The sequence below is a fragment of the Hyperolius riggenbachi genome, chromosome 3 (genome assembly GCF_040937935.1).
Source record: "Hyperolius riggenbachi isolate aHypRig1 chromosome 3, aHypRig1.pri, whole genome shotgun sequence".
NCBI lineage: Eukaryota > Metazoa > Chordata > Amphibia > Anura > Hyperoliidae > Hyperolius > Hyperolius riggenbachi.
Window position 1 is genome coordinate 353,202,164 of NC_090648.1, and position 17,787 is coordinate 353,219,950.

Sequence of the window (17,787 nt, forward strand, 5' to 3'; positions counted from 1 at the left end):
CAGCAGCTAGGCCCTGTGCCTGCCCTGCTCTGTGCTCTTGCTCTAGTCTCTAGATACCTCACCTCACCTGTGCTCTCACCTGTCCTTACTGTACTACTTCTGTGTTAGATAGATATTGTACTATTTTATAGTTAGCAAGGCCCAGCTTTACTGCTATACCTGTCCTGCTGTATCTGCTTTCTGTAATCTAGTCACACCTGTTGTATTATTTAGCTAGATTCTTCTATTGTTTAGTTAGTAGTACTGTAGTGTACTGTAGTCTGTGTATAGGTACCGTCCGTCACCGCGTTACCTAGGGTCTTTGTGTGCGCAGTGCACGTCTGCGCTGTCCGCACCCTCTCGTTAGTGCTACACCCGCACTATTGTTTATATATTACTTCTATTGTGTATTTGCTGACTTGTACTGTAGTCTGTGTATAGGGACACCGTCAGTCAGCGTCAGCTAGGGTCTTTGTGTGCGCAGTGCGCACTCTCTCGTTAGCGCTACACCGATCTCTGCTGTAGAGTACACCTGTCCGTCACCTCACACACCCACCACCACCAGTCCCACCCCATTAAAGTACCCCACTTGTGCCACCCGCCTTTATATACATACGTTTTTTTTTCATTTGTATAATATTAAAAATATACAATGTCTGGCACTGGCAGCCACGGTCTGGGCAGGGGCAGCGAGGGCATCGCCAAGAGAGGAGGTCCTGGGCATGGCAGCCGCGCCACCACCACCATGCGCAGTTCTGCGTCTGCACCAGTGGCTATTCCGCCATTAGCCACTGGCCGTGGACGCCTTGGCAGCCCAACAGCTGGGAGTCACGCTGCAGAGACACAGCAGCAGCGTGTGGCCCAGATGTTCCTGCCACCGACGTGTCGTAGCCGTCCTATTGAGGAGAAGGACGCAGACGCTGTGGTGGAACTGATGGTGGATGAGCAGGCCACCATTAGCTCTGGAACCGAGTCCTCCATCCCCGCCACCACTCCTGTTCGCAAGAGCAGCAGCAGTCGCCCAGCACTGCCTGGGGAGCAGGAGGAGGAGGAGTGCAGTTCTCCAGCCCCAGCGGGCGACATCAGCACCCTGTCACTCAGCATCATCTTATCCCCAAGCATAGCGGGGTTATGGAGTGCTGTTGCGGCAGAATTGGCGGAGGAAGGAATGCTCATGGGCACTTTGGGGGATGATGCTTTGGACAGTCAGACAGTGGTGACTGTCCATCCGCCCATGCATGCAGAAGGGGAGTTTGGGGGATCCCAGCAGGACATGTTTGTGGAGGGGGAGGATGATGATGACATTGTGAAGGACAAAGACTGGTTGCCAGGTCCTGGGAGTGGGGATGTCATCAGCTCTGAGGAGGAGGAGGAGGATGCGTCTGCGGGCCTTGCTAGAAGGATCAGCATCGCAGGCATGGGCAGGATCACAAGTGGGCGTGGTATGCAGGCCACACAGAGTGCTGATCAGGAGACGAGTTCTGCCAGTGCCACCACCAGTCGCACCAAGAACCCCCCTCCCCAACCACCACAGGGAGACCAGCGGCAGCAGCACCTTCCAGCCGAAGGGGCAACTTCACCTCCCCAATATAGAATTTTTTCACCCTTCCATATTTGGAGTGCAAGTATGCCACCTGCAACCAGTGCCGCAAGCAGCTCAGCAGAGGGAAGGAGCCCTCTGCGTTTGGCACCACCTCTCTGGTCAACCACCTTGCAGGGAAACACTTTCACGAGCATGAGGAGTTCGTGAAGTTCAAGAAAGCTGGCAGTGGCAGACCCGCCACCACTGCGAAGTCGTCGGCAGCAGGAGTGCGTCAGCAACGCACTGCTCCTCCTCCCTCTGCAACTCCTGCCGCCGACACTGAGGCCTGTTCTGGCAGCCAGTCCTCAGTGGCCTCCTCTGCTCCCTCCACTGCTTCCCGTGCCAGCAAAAGACCTCGCTAGACCCTGCTCAGCGACACCTTCCAGGGGGTGGTCAGGGTTCTGCCTCCCAGCAGCCGTCGCGTGCGTCAGCTGAACGGCTTGCTGGCACGGGCCATGTGCTCCCAACTCCTGCCTTATTCCCTTGTGCAGGAGGGGAGCGACATGCGTGCGCTCCTGATGTGTGCAGCCCCCGATTGGCCAATCCCCAGCCGACATTATTTTGCACGCACGGCCATCCCTGCACTTCACCGCTCTGTGATGGCCAATGTCGGGAGAGGGCTGGAGCATGCGGTGGGTAAACGGGTCCACGTCACCATGGACTCGTGGAGCAGCCGGTTTGGGACAGGCCGCTATCTGTCCTTCATCGCGCATTGGGTCAGCTTGGTGAAAGGGGGTGAGGAGGGGGGAGCAGCATCGGGCACTGTCAGAGCAGCAGCAGCAGCACCAACAACGCAGTGGGTGGTGCCACCATGCAGGGTCAGCGGAACAGCAGCAGGTTCCTCTGATTCGCTTCCATCCTCCGCTACACCAGCCCAAACCCCCCGCCTCAGCAGCAGCGTGAAGCCCCGCCACTGCCAAGCACTGCTGGAATTGGTCAGCCTGGGGAAGACCAAACTGACGGCGAACCACGTCCTGGCCAAACTTCGAGAGCAGAAGAGGAATTGGCTGACCCCCAGAGGCCTCAGAGTCGGAGAGGTGGTGTCTGACAATGGGGAAAACCTGGTTGCTGCCATCAGCAGGGGAGACCTGACCCACATCCCCTTCCTGGCGCACGTCCTGAACCTGGTAGTCCAAGAGTTCCTGCGGACCTACCAGGGGATGGACCGACTCCTTGAGGCGGCAAGGAAGGTTGTGCGTCACTTCCGGCACTCGCCTGCAGCCGTGGCGAGCCTGGAAGAGGTGCAGAAGGAGCTGCACCTGCCACAGCACCGGCTCATGCTCGATGTTCCAACTCGCTGGAACTCCACCCTGACGATGTTGGAGCGTCTGGTTGAACAGAGGCAGGCTGTCAGCCAGTACGTTGCACGAGCTACAGTTGCCTCCCTCACTGCAACTGGGCGTGCCGCCACCAACCTCCCGTCCATCATCTCCACGGAGGACTGGGGGCACATGCAGCAGGTGTGCTCAGTCCTGGCACCCTTCCTGCAGGCCACCAACATGGTGAGCAGGGACCATGCAATGGTGTGCGAGTGGGTCCCCTTGGTGTGTGTGCTGGACAGGGCCCTGTATGCACTGGTGGAAGAGGGAGCGGCAGCCTTGGACCAGCAGGAGCTGCAGGCAGCTTCACAGGCCACCTCTGAGGAGGAGGGCTCGGAGTTGGTGGAGGTCCCTGACCTTGCTGCTGATGAGGGGGAGCAACAAAGCGCAGCTGGGCTGGTGCGGGGGTGGAGAGAGGATGAGGTGGAGGAGGCAGAGGAGGACAGCAATGTCGGCTCTGGGGCTGCCGATGATGTGCCAACAGACGTGGCCAGACTGTTCCCAATGGCAGCGCACATGCTGAGGTGCCTGCGCAAGGACCCAAGGGTGATCCAGATGAAGCAGAGGGAGGACATCTGGATCTGCATGATGCTGGACCCACGTCTGAAGGGGAAGCTCAGACAGTTTCTGCCTGCAGGAGGAAACCGTGAGCAACAAATGAGGGATTTGCAGCTGTCCCTTGTTGAGCGCTTGGAAGAAGCCTTCCCTCAGACATCCACCCCCACTGTCCAGCCAGCACAGAGGCAGCAGCAGGTGCCTGCATCCACCAGCAGCAAGCGCTCGCGCACCACAGACCTGCTGTCTCTGACCCAAGAGCTCTACATGAGTGTAGAGCTGCCAAGGACTAGAGAGGAGGTGCCTGCAGCAGCATCCTTCTCCAGTCACAGGCAGTGCTTGACCCGCATGGTGGCTGACTACATGGGGTCCTTCAGCGGGCTTGACAGCGTGGCCCCTGTTGATCCCATGGAGTATTGGGTCAAGCACCTGCCGATCTGGAGCGAGCTTGCGCAGTACGCCCTGGAAGTGCTCTCCTGCCCCCCTTCCAGCGTACTGTCAGAGCGTTGCTTCAGTGCAGCCGGTGGAGTCGTTACTGAGAAGCGATCTCATCTGTCTCACAAGTCTGTGGACAGACTGACGTTTCTCAAAATGAAAAAAAATTGTAATTATTTTAGAGGTGTCCGGGTTGAAAATTGTGCTGTCCCAATTGTGTATTGGACACAATGTGGGCTTCACGACCGCTGTCTGGAACCTCATGATGTTCATTTACGGCCCTGGAACCACCGCTAGGAACCAGGGCCTACTATGTCTCACTGCCTGCCCTCCTGCCTGCTGCCAAATGCCAGTCTGCCACACACACTTATCCTCCTCACGCTGCCTGCTGTTATATTTCCTCCTGCTATCTGTGTCTCCTCTCCACTGCCAGGGAACACATTACAAGGTGCTGCTGCCCATGCGCCACCAGCTATTACGCTCAACAATAGCTGCAATAATTTAAAAAAAAAATTGTAATTATTTTAGAGGTGTCCGGGTTGAAAACTGTGCTGTCCCAATTGTGTATTGGACACAATGTGGGCTTCACGACCGCTGTCTGGAACCTCATGATGTTCATTTACGGCCCTGGTACCACCGCTAGGTACCAGGGCCTATTATGTCAGTCACATCACACTGCCTGACACACATTACTCCTCCTCCTGTAGCTGCATTGAGCTTCTGCTGTCTGTGTGCTGCTACCACTGCCAGGGAGAACAGAAGAACTATTTTCTACTGCCACCTGCCCACCCACTCTCCTACCGAGTACCGACCGACTATTACCACACACTACAAATAGCTGCAAGCCTGCAACTACTTCCTCCTCCTGCTGATGTCTGTGTTTTACCACCGCCAGGGTACACAGAAAAAGGTGCTGGGGCTTGCAATGTGCCACTACCTACCTATTATGCCATCAACACAAATATAACTATGGTGTTATTAAAATAAAATATTTCCACAAATGAAATAAAAAAAAATTACAAAAGAAAGGAATACCAAGACACATAATATAATGATAGAGAAGAAGAGGAGGAAGAAGAAGATGATGAAGAAGAAGAAGATATAGAAGAAGAAGATATAGAAGAAGATGAAGAAGATATAGAAGAAGAAGATATAGAAGAAGAAGATATAGAAGAAGAAGATATAGAAGAAGATGAAGAAGATATAGAAGAAGAAGATATAGAAGAAGAAGAAGATATAGAAGAAGAAGAAGAAGCTATAGAAGAAGAAGAAGATATAGAAGAAGAAGAAGATATAGAAGAAGAAGAAGAAGATATAGAAGAAGAAGATATATAAGAAGAAGAAGATATAGAAGAAGAAGAAGAAGATATAGAAGAAGAAGAAGAAGAAGATATAGAAGAAGAAAATATAGAAAAAGAAGATATAGAAGAAGAAGCTATAGAAGAAGAAGAAGAAGATATAGAAGAAGAAGAAGATATAGAAGAAGAAGAATATATAGAAGAAGAAGATATAGAAGAAGAAGAAGAAGATATAGAAGAAGAAGAAGATATAGAAGAAGAAGAAGATATAGAAGAAGATAAAGAAGAAAAAGATATAGAAGAAGAAGATATAGAAGAAGAAGATATAGAAGAAGATGAAGAAGAGGAAGAGGAAGAAGAAGAAGAAGAAGATATAGAAGAAGAAGATATAGAAGAAGAAGATCAAGGCGACGTAAATGAAGACTAACAACCATTTTGGACACGCCTTCTCATGCAAACACTTTTCATGAAGTTAATTTACTTTTTTTGAGACCTTTTTTATAACTACTACATCACCACATAATCACTTGATGTGTTTCTTCATAAAAAAGGTGGTTTCATGCATCATTGACCTCCAATACAAGTTTTACAAGCAATTTAAGGCCAGCTCGAATATTTTACTCGAATACAGACTCGGATAGTGACGTCGGATATCCGAGGTCGAATCGGATATTCGATTACATCGGATATTGAACTTCGAGTGAATTCGGATAGTTTACTATCCGAATTCGACCAAACTCGAATAGGATAATGAGGTATCCGAGCAACACTGGTAGGAACACACTAGACAGAGTCGCATATGCGTTTTCCACTATGTGCTATGGAAAGCATCTGCAATCTACTGGTTCAGGAAGTCTAGAGTACCAACAAAAAACGGGGCTCTATGCATAGTAGCTGTGACCCTATTACCACTACATTTTTATCCCCAAAACCTAATACTTTGCTGTACACCTTCAGCACCAACAATTGTGATCAAAAACTTCCAGTAGCAGAATGTTAGTCTTTGGAATTGCTGTTGAGACATTTCAGCCCACTTTTCTTCATAGAATAGATTCAATTCAGCCACACTGAACTGTTTTTGAATGTGGAATGCCAGATGTTATCAATCCCATGTCTTTCAGAAAGATCCTCTTTTGGTCATCAGCCCACAGAACATCACAAAAGTTTTGGGAGCATTTATTGTATTTTTTGGCAAGCATCACATTAACCTTTATGTTCCCTTTATTTTACAGTGTTACTTTGCAACTCTTCTTTGGATACTACTGACAAGTGTCATGATAATAGAATAAAGATGCAGAGAGAGACCCGTGGTATATTAGATCTTTGTCTGGGTTCCTTAGTGACTTCATGAATGGTTGTCTATGTGCTCTAACAGAGATTTTGCTTGGATGGCCACCCCTGGGCACATATGTCTAAAGTCTTCTCTTTTTGGAGATGTCTGCACTAACTGGGTTCATTGGACTTCCAGGGTTCTAGAAACGGCTTTGCAGCTTTTTCATGACTAAATTGTACTTTTTTTCTCATGTGTTCTGGAATTTCATTTGATTGAGGCGTAGTGTGCTGCTTGCTTTGGGATTTTAATCGATACAAAGCTTGAAAGGTTCTATGATGTGATGTTTGGATTCGATCAGACCAGCAGCAGTCAAGCTGGGGTGTGTCAAGTCTATTTTTCCTTTTATTATTCCTTTTATCTTTGAAGTAAAGTGAGTACAGGTTATAGAGTTATTGGTATTTTTTTTTCCTTCAGAAAATAAAATGACCATACAAAAAGTGTGGGGTTTACTTTTGAATTTTTCTACATTGGCGATAACAAACAAAGTGTTCACAAAATTATCTCTAGCAGTGGGCAAGTATCTATAAAAGTATCACACAGGCTGAATTGGAACCAACATGAACAGAAAAGTACTGAAAAGAAGCCAAACTCCACAGAGTCCTGCAAAGAGGGGCACACAAAGCATGTGGTTCAGTACCACACCGGACACTCCTAAGTATTTGTACCTTTACCTGCAGTATATTTGACTGGACACCACTGCAGAGGAACATGGATATATATGGCTTTGTCTCAGTTGTATAGCAAGGACACTCAGCTCAGCATTGTCCTTATTATTCTGCATCAAGACACCATTCATGAACCGGTATTTGTAATGGATTACATTTTCCCAACAGCACGTTCACCGGTGACAATCCAACTCCCTTTTCCCCATCACCGAATCATACAGTCTTGCCAACAATCCCGATTCCCCATCAAAACTTTACTTTGCTTGGCCAATAAGATCAGCTATCTGCTGGCTGCCTAAATGATCTATTGTTTGCACTCTGAATTATTTCAGGTGCAAGCCTGTTATACTGAGATAGGTTGTTTCATCTGAGCACTTGGATAACATTACATATGGTTGGCAATGTCACATGATGGTAAATGGACAAACTGCATATATCACACCAGCAGCCAAAATTGGTTGAATGAAACAGGGTCAGCGGGCCTCGCTTGCACCGCTTCAGCAGATATTGTTCTGCAAAGTCTTTGAACTATTATGCTGATTGTAGGTCAGGCATACGAGAAGGTATTATTTTCTGATCAAGGGCTTGAATATACAGCTGATCCATCTGCAATTGATCTATAGATGATCTGTGGATGTGGTAGGGCCCATTGTGGCTTTTCAAATGCAGCATGTTAATACTATTGCATTTAAAAAAAATAGAAAATGCCTCGTAGCTACTGTATGAACAGGGCAAATTTGTGGTGTGTACAGTGTACCTATATATTGCTGTTACATAGAGTGACCAGATTTTTCTAGGCCCAACCGGGGACAGGGGAATATTGCAGCATGGAAAGTAGGCATCATGACATGACGTGGGTGGAGCTAACTGTAATGTAACGGCATAACGTAAAGGCAGTGGGTCCGAGTTTCCTCCCAAAACACAGTTAGGCAAAGTGACTCTAAAGGTAATTAGGCAACATTCACTACTACTGGAATTATTTCTTTTTCATCTTTTTCATCAACAAAGAAAACCTGAGAATGCCCTATGAGGAGATGGACTTGCCCAAAAGCTGTCGTTTCTGTCAGATTTTAACTGCCTACTTTTGTTTGCGATAGTGGTCCTTTAAGCTCATGATTTACAATGGGCCCTGATTATCAATGTCTGCGAGGAGCTGGCTGTGTTGTTTATAGTATCCACTCATTTATTTCCTCATCAACCACAAAATACTGACAGTCAGAGAAAATACCACAAAGAACCAAATTAATAGTGAGTTAACCTCCCTGGCGGTAAGCCAGACACAGTGTCGGGCTAGCCGCTGCAGGGGATCACGTGGCCCCGGGAGGATTTTTTTAAAATAAAACTTGTTACATAGTCTTTAGCTAGCACTTGGCTCCAGGCTTCGCTATGGGGAGAATCGGGACTGCGCATGATGTCATGACATCGATGACGTCATGATGTCACGTCCGATCGTCGCCATAGTGACGACTGAAGCTAATTTGGAAGCTGCGTCTCTCGCGGGATCGCGGATGGGTGAGTGTTGCCGGCGGCGATCGGGGGGAGCAGATAGGTGCCAGGGGACTTGGGGGACACAGGTAGCTAGCCTAGTGCTAGCTACGAAGTTTAAAACAAGATTTATTCCAAAAATCCCTCCCACGGACGCAGCCTCATAAACTGCGTACCGGCAGGGAGGTTAATGGTATTTATGTTAACATTTCAAAGGTATGGCCCATGTGCAATTCACTTTTTCTCCTGAGTTTTCTCCTAGGTGATAGTTTCACAACTTGTCAATAAAATGCCTTTTAAACCACCAGCAAAAAAGAAAATAATTTTAATAGCACTTTTTCACCAACTTTTTGGTACTTCTTCAGTTGCAAAGTGCTGAAAAATTATTTTAAATACAATATGAAAAATTAACTCCAAGGAGAAAACTTTGGAGCAAAAAATGTAATTGCATGGCCCTTTATTAATTAATTAACTTTTTCTCCTAGGAGATAATTCTTCACCTTCTGTTTAAAAGAACTTTGCGATTGAAAAAGTAAGTGAAAAAGTACCATCAAAAACATTTTCAGTATTTTCTTGCTTGCTTGTGGTTTTAAAGACATTTTATTAATAAGGTATAACCGTATCACCAAGGAGAAAACTTAGGATAAAAAGTGAATTGATTAAGGGGCTACGGCCGTTGTCCAATTACTTTTTCTCCTGGGTTTTCTCCTAGGAGATAATTTTCCATCTTATCTAAAAATAACTTTTCAGCACTTAACAATTGGAAAAAAAAACCTAAAAAGAAGGCTAAATGGTAATCTTATTTTGAGTAATTTCTTACATGTTAGGAGCTTTAAATGTATTTTATTGATAAGGTTTGAAAATATCTCTTTGGAGAAAAGTTAATAGGATATGGGGCATGTGTCCTTTACGAGTATTATGTTCTTAAAGGGAATGTATAGTTGTATATTATTAAGTGCTAAACATATTTGTTTACAGAATTTGGAACTAAAAACTATAATCGTTTAAAAATGTAATACATGCATATAAAGTATTACTAATAAATAGGGCTGTGGGCTAGAAGCCTCATGCACACTGTAGACTGTATTAAGTCTTGAGTGCGTACAGGTGTCCCTGAGATCTGATTAGGTCACGTAAAGGTCCACTAAAGCGAATTAAGTAAGCAGTAAAAATCTGACAGAACTGACAGATTTTGGACTGCTCCATCTCCTCATGGGGGATTGTCATGGTTTTCTTTGTTTTCAAAAGCAGTCTCTTAATGGCAGTTGCTCACTTTAACTCCCAAAATAGTGTGCAAGTGAGTAGGAAGCCTGGCTGGTCTCTTACTATTCTGGCAGTTAGACTTGGCAACTGTTGTTCAGGAAATGCTTTTAAAAACAATGTAAATCCCGAGAATCCCCTATGAGGAAATGGACTAGTCCAAAACCTGTCTGTTCTGTCAGATTTACTCTTGCTGCTTATTTTTTTTTTTGTTGCTATAGTTTTCCTTTACTAATCCAAAATGCTTTGATTTCATTGTGCCCCTCCTTACCCCACTGTCAAAAGCCAGTCCGTTACTCCTGGTGCCATTGTCTGTCCTCCCTTGGGGCCCTGCAGTGTCACCTGCAGGATCAAGACTCCACTCTGGCAGATCAGAACCAATAACTAGCCCTATAGAGCTATCATATTTACTACACTGACACTGCAGAAAAGCAGAAACTTTCTTATTTTATATAAAACTTGACGGTCAAAAGAGCAGGTGTAAAGCCTCATACAGCTCGGCTCGGCTGAGGCTATCGTTCTACATTCTAAGAACCAAGCTTATGTACAGTTGCTCCATGATAGTTAGTGATCTGTCATGCATCTAACAACATATAAGCACATTGTATTCATTTGTGCCCTGCACCGCAGGACAATGATCGCTTGTGTGCTACCCACTGCCCTCCCTTCCCGTTCCATTGCACAGTACTCAATGCATGCCTGTAGCTCAGCAGTATGTCTGTACAGTGCTTGTAACCTAATGATGAGCAGCAATTGTTAAAGATGACATTTAATGACAGGTTTTCACTATAAATTCACCCATCTGTAGGATATGTAGCATTCTAGTATTCTCTGATTAATCAACAGACTTTAGGTAGGCATGACTTCTCAACCTGTCAGCTTCAGCCTAACCCAGCCAACCCTACCTCATCTTATTATTTCACTAACCTAAACTTAAGATAAAAAATAAATAAATACGGTAGTTCAATGTTGTATTGGCAGCTGCATTGTGAGCAATGAGGTTTTCAGAAGCTTAGGACGTCTGATGTCAGCATTGCACTACGCTCCATGTCTGCTGAGCTGTTTGAATACCATGAATGGGGCCCATTCCACGCCATGTCTGCTGAGCTGTTTGATTACCATGAATGGGGCCCATTCCACACCATGTCTGCTGAGCTGTTTGATTACCATGAATGGGGCCCATTCCACACCATGTCTGCTGAGCTGTTTGATTACCATGAATGGGGCCCATTCCAAGCTCCATGTCTGCTGAGCTGTTTGATTACCATGAATGGGGCCCATTCCACACCATGTCTGCTGAGCTGTTTGATTACCATGAATGGGGCCCATTCCACACCATGTCTGCTGAGCTGTTTGATTACCATGAATGGGGCCCATTCCACGCTCCATGTCTGCTGAGCCGTTTGATTACCATGAATGGGGCCCATTCCACACCATGTCTGCTGAGCCGTTTGATTACCATGAATGGGGCCCATTCCACGCTCCATGTCTGCTGAGCCGTTGGATTACCATGAATGAGGCCCATTCCACACCTACTATTGAAGTAAGAAGTTATAGTGTTAATAATTGAGTAAAAACATGCACTAGGCTAGTGGGCACCATAAATCATCTGCCAGTGTCCTAATTTGCCAGCCCTTACTTATGAAGGCTGCTCTCTGGACCTTTTATGTTCCCCTCTCGTTGTGTCCACCCATCTGGTAATATATGCGTGGCACATAAGGGAAGCACTTCTCCCCTATCCTCTGCAGTAATCAGAAGTTGGGGAACATGTTCCATCAGATGAGTGGGCGGACTGCTATGTTGTCAGAGAGGAGGAGTACACTGGGGAAAACTGGATTCATTTGGCCAGGTAAATATTAGAGATGTCGCGAACCTCCGATTTTCGGTTCGCGGAAAAGTTCGCGAACCGCAATAGACTTCAATGGGGATGCGAACTTTGAAAAATAGAAAAAATTATGCCTACCACAAAAGTGATGGAAAAGATGTTTCAAGGGGTCTAACACCTGGAGGGGGGCATGGCGGAGTGGGATACATGCCCAAAGTCCCAGGGAAAAATCTTGATGTGACGCAAAGCAGCGTTTTAAGGGCAGAAATGACATTTAATGCTAAATTGCAGGCCTAAAGTGCTTTCAAACATCTTGTATGTGTATACATCAATCAGGGAGTGTAATTAGAGTTCTGCTTCACACTGACGCACCAAATTCACTGTGTAACGTACCGCAAACAGCTGTTTGCGTAGTGACGGACGTGCTGGACTGGTGCGCACTGTGGCGAGAGTGTAGGCCGTGGCGGTTTTCAAGCCCATATGGTCGCCGGGCTGTGGTAGCTTAATGATAGAACAACAGTGACTGTCCAGCTGATCAAATTTGGTCTTTCCACAATGAAGCAACAACCTTATTATCTTCTTGTATGTAGGTAGGCATAGGTAGGTGTCCCAGTAGTTAGCTAGGCACAGGTAGGAGACCCAGTATAGGTAGGTAGGCATAGGTAGGTGTCCCAGTAGTTAGCTAGGCATAGGTAGGAGTCCCAGTATATGTAGGTAGGCATAGGTAGGAGTCCCAGTATAGGTAGGTAGGCATAGGTAGGAGTCCCAGTATAGGTAGGTAGGCATAGGTAGGAGTCCCAGTATAGGAAGGTAGGCATAGGTAGGTGTCCCAGTAGTTAGCTAGGTATAGGCAGGAGTCCCAATATAGGTAGGTAGGCATAGGTAGGAGTCCCGGTATAGGTAGGTAGGCATAGGTAGGTGCCTCAGTAGTTAGCTAGACATAGGTAGGAGACCCAGTAGTTAGCTAGGCATAGGTAGGAGACCCAGTATAGGTAGGTAGGCATAGGTAGGTCCCCTAGTATAGGTAGGTAGGTAGGTGTCCCCGTATAGGTAAATAGGTGCCCCAGTAGTTAGGTAGGCATAGGTAGGTGTCCCAGTATAGATAGTTAGGCAGGGCCTGGCTGGCACAGTAATAACAATTACCAAGGTCCAGCTGCAACAGATAGGGCTATATAATGTCAGTGAGCAACACACACACACACACACAAAAAACACATCTGGAAAACATTAGCTCTCAAAAGAGCTGTTGAGGGGTGCTATTTTAGCAATAACAATCAGCCAGGAGCAAGCCAAGACCAAGAGCCTAACTAATCTTTCCCTAGGAGAACAAGTCTGCAGCAGCTGTCCCTAGTCTGTCTCTAGCAGGCACACGAGTAAGTGTAATGGCTGGCAAACCTGACTTATATAAGGGGGGGGGCTCCAGGGCTTAGTGTAGCCTGAATGGCTACAATGTGCCTGCTGACTGTGATGCAGAGGGTCAAAGTTGACCCTCATAGTGCATTATGGGGCGAATCGAACTTCCGCAAAAGTTCGCTTGGTCCAGGCGAACGCGAACCCCCAAAGTTCGCCTGGAACCGTTCGCCGGCGAACCGTTCGCTACATCTCTTGTAAATATGGATTTTTTTTAATACAAATATTGCATCTTTGAAGAAGTTGAAAAGGTTGGGGGCAATAGGGTAAGGCCTATTATCAACATCTTTTTGTTTGATTCACATAAGTACCCTATAGAAAAACCTGCTACATTCTAAGATTTTCAGTAACTGGACTTCGCTATCCTAGAATTTAAAAAGCATCCGGCATGAGAACAACCACTACCAAATATTTAACAGGAATAAGATTTAACAGGAACAATTAGTGAATAATTAAAAGGACAACCACGCAATTATCCAAATGTTTATGGTCAAATGTAGAAAGGACAAATGACAAACCATCAATATGTTTCTCATAGTGAATTCATACAGCATACTTAACCAACTATCAGATGTTTCCAGGAAGAAAATGTACACAGGGCTAGCAACAGAGGACACCACACCAATCAACCACATATTTCTGATGGCCAATTTACAAATACCAGCCAACTAATCATCTATGTTCTGTAGGCAGTTCACCAAGGACAACAAACCAATAATGTAAATGTTTTTTGTGGAAAATGTCCCAAATCTGCCAACCAATAAACTTTATGCTGGAATTTACAAAGGACGACCAACCAACCAATCATTTAAATATTTCCGCAATCCAAAGGTGGAGCTTACAACGAACAGCCAAGCAATCATCTGCAAGTTTTTGGTGGAGAATTTACAAAAGACTTACAACCAGTGATCCAACTATTTCCAGGAGAAAGTTTACAAAAGGAAACCAATTATTCATGTTTTCAATGAATGGTGTACATTAACCAAGGCATCAACCATATATTTTTTCTGGCGGAGAATTTAGGAAGGGAAATTAACCAATTATTCAAATCTTTCTAATGGAAGATATACAAAGATCAACCAGACAGCCTATCCTCAAAATATTTCTGCTTGGAAATTTAGAAAAGACTGCCAAAGAATCATCCCATTGGCTTATAACCATTCAGTAGGTGGCTGCAGTGGCGTAACTAGAGGGGAGCAGTCCCTGGGGCTGCAAGGAGGGGGCCAGAGCTGTAAGGGGGCCCCAACTGCTACTTTACTCCCTCTGATAAAAGGGTTCATTCTTCAGATCAGGGGTTTTTGTGTCTACACTTATGGGTGTGAAGATTATGATGTCCACACTTGTTTTATGACCCTTGCAAGATGGGCCACCAGGCTGTGAGGGTCACCAAGCAATGGTGTAGCAATAGGGGGTGCAGAGGTAGCGACCGCATTGGGGCCTTTGGGCTAGAGGGGCCCCCGAGCGGCCCACCACTCAAACACAATATTAGCTCTTTATTGGTTCTGTGCTGGTAATAATCACTTCTATAGATGCTTTGAATAGTAGTGACACAGCACCTCCCCCTCTCCCTTCTTGCACCTCTGACACTGCGGTTGTCCTTGGCAGGTTTTGGTGTGCCGTATCAATTGATATGTACAGCATACTTGGGGGGTCCCCAATGCCAAAACTTACAATGGGGCCAGAGCTGCTAAGCTACACCACTGTCACCAAGGGTAGGCAAGGGTATGGGTGTGAGCATTGGGGGGCCCATCAAAGTTTTGCTGGAGGGCCCCATGATCTGTAGTTGGGCCATTGGGTGGTTGCATACATTTTTGGAAGTGGGGTTGTAGTGGGCATGACCAGCAGTAACTTTTAGACACCCAGATCATTGCAGTAGGTATAGGTACATAACAGGATATGGTATACATGGTTAATGAACGCATTTAAATCTGGATTCAAGCTGTTATATAAACTCATTTTGTTATCTAACACACAAAAAGCAATACATATGGAACTCTATGACACAGGGCACCGGGATTAGTACACCTGCCATGAACAAATATTCTATATTCACGCAAGAAACTTCTACATAGCTTCAGATAAAGTGATCCTGCTCCTCACTCAGGCTGTTCTCTCCCTGTTTGATCTGTGCAGAAATCTCATTATCTGAGACTGTGTAGCACTAGCTCTCCAATTCTCATGAACATATCCTCAGTACTTGCCTATGTATATGGATGCTTTGCAGTGCGGTCTGCCTGAGTTACTGTATGTCTGAAAGTCTGCTGAGATGCACACAGGTGTCTGGAGGAGAGGAGAAAATGTAGGAATGTAATTTTTATATTGTTCGGTGTAATTAATAGCCGAGAGAGGTGCCTATTGGGACTGAGTTACTGGGCACAGCAATTGCATAAGACTTACAGATATTGAAGGAAAGCAAGCCGTTAAGGTTCGATGTGTGCCTAAGGGGCCCATATAATATAGGTATGAGATCCATTTCAGTGGAATAGTGAGAGATGAATCAGAGTGTGCATGCAGGGTTTCCTGAAATGCCTGTAAATATCCATGAGTTATTCCTATAGTGAACGCTGCTTATATCCTAGGAGCCATATCCATAGCACATGCGTTAGCAACAGAGTGCAAGCAACAGGGAGATACATCATATAGACTGAATAACAAATATAGATATTGTGGACGTCATCTAGAAACCAACATAGCAATTACATTATTATAATAGATTTCATATTCATGGTAAACATATCCAAGATTACTTCCATATAGCGAGCAGAATCTATGCATTCTCTTATGCTAGATAGATAGAGGAGATAGATGGATAGATAGATAGATAGATAGATAGATAGACACTCGCACACTGCATGCATAAATTGTACACAGAGTGAGCCACCCCTCCATGCAGTATGCATTGCAATGCTGTGCATGTATATATGCCACATAGGTATCATTCTCCCCTCACATCCTGTTATACATTAGACTCACCTCTTATTGTGTCCCCAGTGATATATCACCCCTTATCCTATTGCCCCTCCCTTTGCAGAGGTTCCCTGGTACCTGAGGTTGTATGGTAGCCTTGTGATTGGAAGCAATGCTCTGCAGGAGACAGGCAGACAGAATGGTGCCAGCCTTTTGTTGCCTGGTACACTGAGCTGACAGTCTGTCTTCCTCCTTCCTACAACTCCCTCCCCCAGATTTGGCTTGTGAAGATGTGAGCCTCTCTGGTCTGCGCTCTTGTCTCAGTAAGCGACTGCAGCTCCTGTGATGTGTGAGGTTGGTGGCACACTCCAAGGGACATGCAACATCTTATTCGGTGCCCACTGCTGGGGAGGCTGGCAGTATCTTTTCAGGCACCAGAAAAACCTTGTCTAAAGTCCACCCACAGGCTGTGGGATCAGGAGGCACCAGTGAAAGCAATGCATTGTGAAGGGTTGCAGCAGGCAGCTGGGAGTCCCTATCTCTCCTGAGTAGTGACGAATAGAGAATTCCCTTCTGCTTCCATTTCCACACCTGATTTACTGCCCCTTGTTCTGTATTTCCCAGCACCACATCTCCTCTCACTCTCCTTGCCTCTCTAATTCCTCCTCTCCCCCTCCTTGTGCTTTTCACTCATTTTCCTCTGTGCCTTATGTCAGTTCTTATTTGCTTCCTCTGTACGTCTGTCTTGTAGGCATCACTCCCTGTTTTGTCAAATTCCCTTTCTTCTTCCTACCCTCCTTCAGGCTCTCAATTTTTACCCTTTTCCTTATTTTTTTACACTGGCCAATCTGAAGAATCCAGGTAGATCATTCCATTACTTCAGTGTTCTCCCTTTTTCACCTTTCTTACTTGTCATTTCCATTACCTTTTTTCTTATCGGTGTGGCTTTTTCCCTTTCCTATTTCCTCCTCAGCTTTGCAGTCTGTCACTCCTGTTCCTCTATTTGTATCTGCCTTTACCTTCTCTCAGTCACAGCAGTGCTGTCCCTGTCTTAAGGATTACACGCATCCACATAGTTCCCTTTCTCCTTGAGGGAGGGTGACGTTAGGATGAACTGTCTGTGTCCCCAATGCCTGGGTTCCCTTCTTTCACACTCCAAACCCACCTCCTCCAGCAATAATCTCCCTGTTCCTTTTAACTGCTCCTCCCATCAATACACCAAAAGCATATTGACTAACTGATTCCATTAAAATCTCCTTTTTTTAAAAACTGAGGGTAAGATGAGCGATAAACGGCAAGACCGAACACAGTAGGTGCCCATGTCATTTGACGGTGTGGGTGTAATGACTGCTTGGGCTGTTCTGTGTGTGCACACGTGCAATGTATATGTGTTGGCATGTGCTGCCGAATTCCTATTCATTACACTGCTCCCAGCTGTTGTCATGGTAACAGAGTATCAGGAAATCACGACGCTCACAGGCACACAATGTGTCAGCACTGCTTTAGGAAAGGCAGTTGGGGGTGTTGAGGGGAAAAGTGCTTTAATAATGGGTCTTATTGTATATAGAAAATTAGCCTGGGAGGGGAAGTGGACTGCTGCAGTGGAGTTAAGGCTTTGTGTCCGGTCTTGTGTTTTGTGCATGAGGGAGAATCGGAAACATGACATTCTTACAGATTTCATGTGAGGCCCTGTGTGGCAGAGTCACATATTACCAACGCAAAAGACATAATGCA

At 45.9% G+C, this 17,787-nt stretch overlaps 1 protein-coding gene across 3 annotated transcripts in view; it reads right to left on the reverse strand.

Annotated features, from left to right (window-relative positions):
• PRR7 (proline rich 7, synaptic) overlaps positions 1-17,050 on the reverse strand; it is a 127,268-nt gene extending 110,218 nt beyond the window's left edge. The window contains exon 1 of one of the 3 annotated variants that reach the window (XM_068272827.1): positions 16,979-17,050. The gene's annotated coding sequence lies outside the window, so the exon portion shown is untranslated. Of the gene's footprint in view, positions 1-16,119; positions 16,670-16,978 lie in introns of those variants that run through there. The other 2 variants (XM_068272828.1, XM_068272826.1) reach the window with 2 other exon arrangements.
• Between the last annotated feature and the right edge of the window lie 737 nt (positions 17,051-17,787).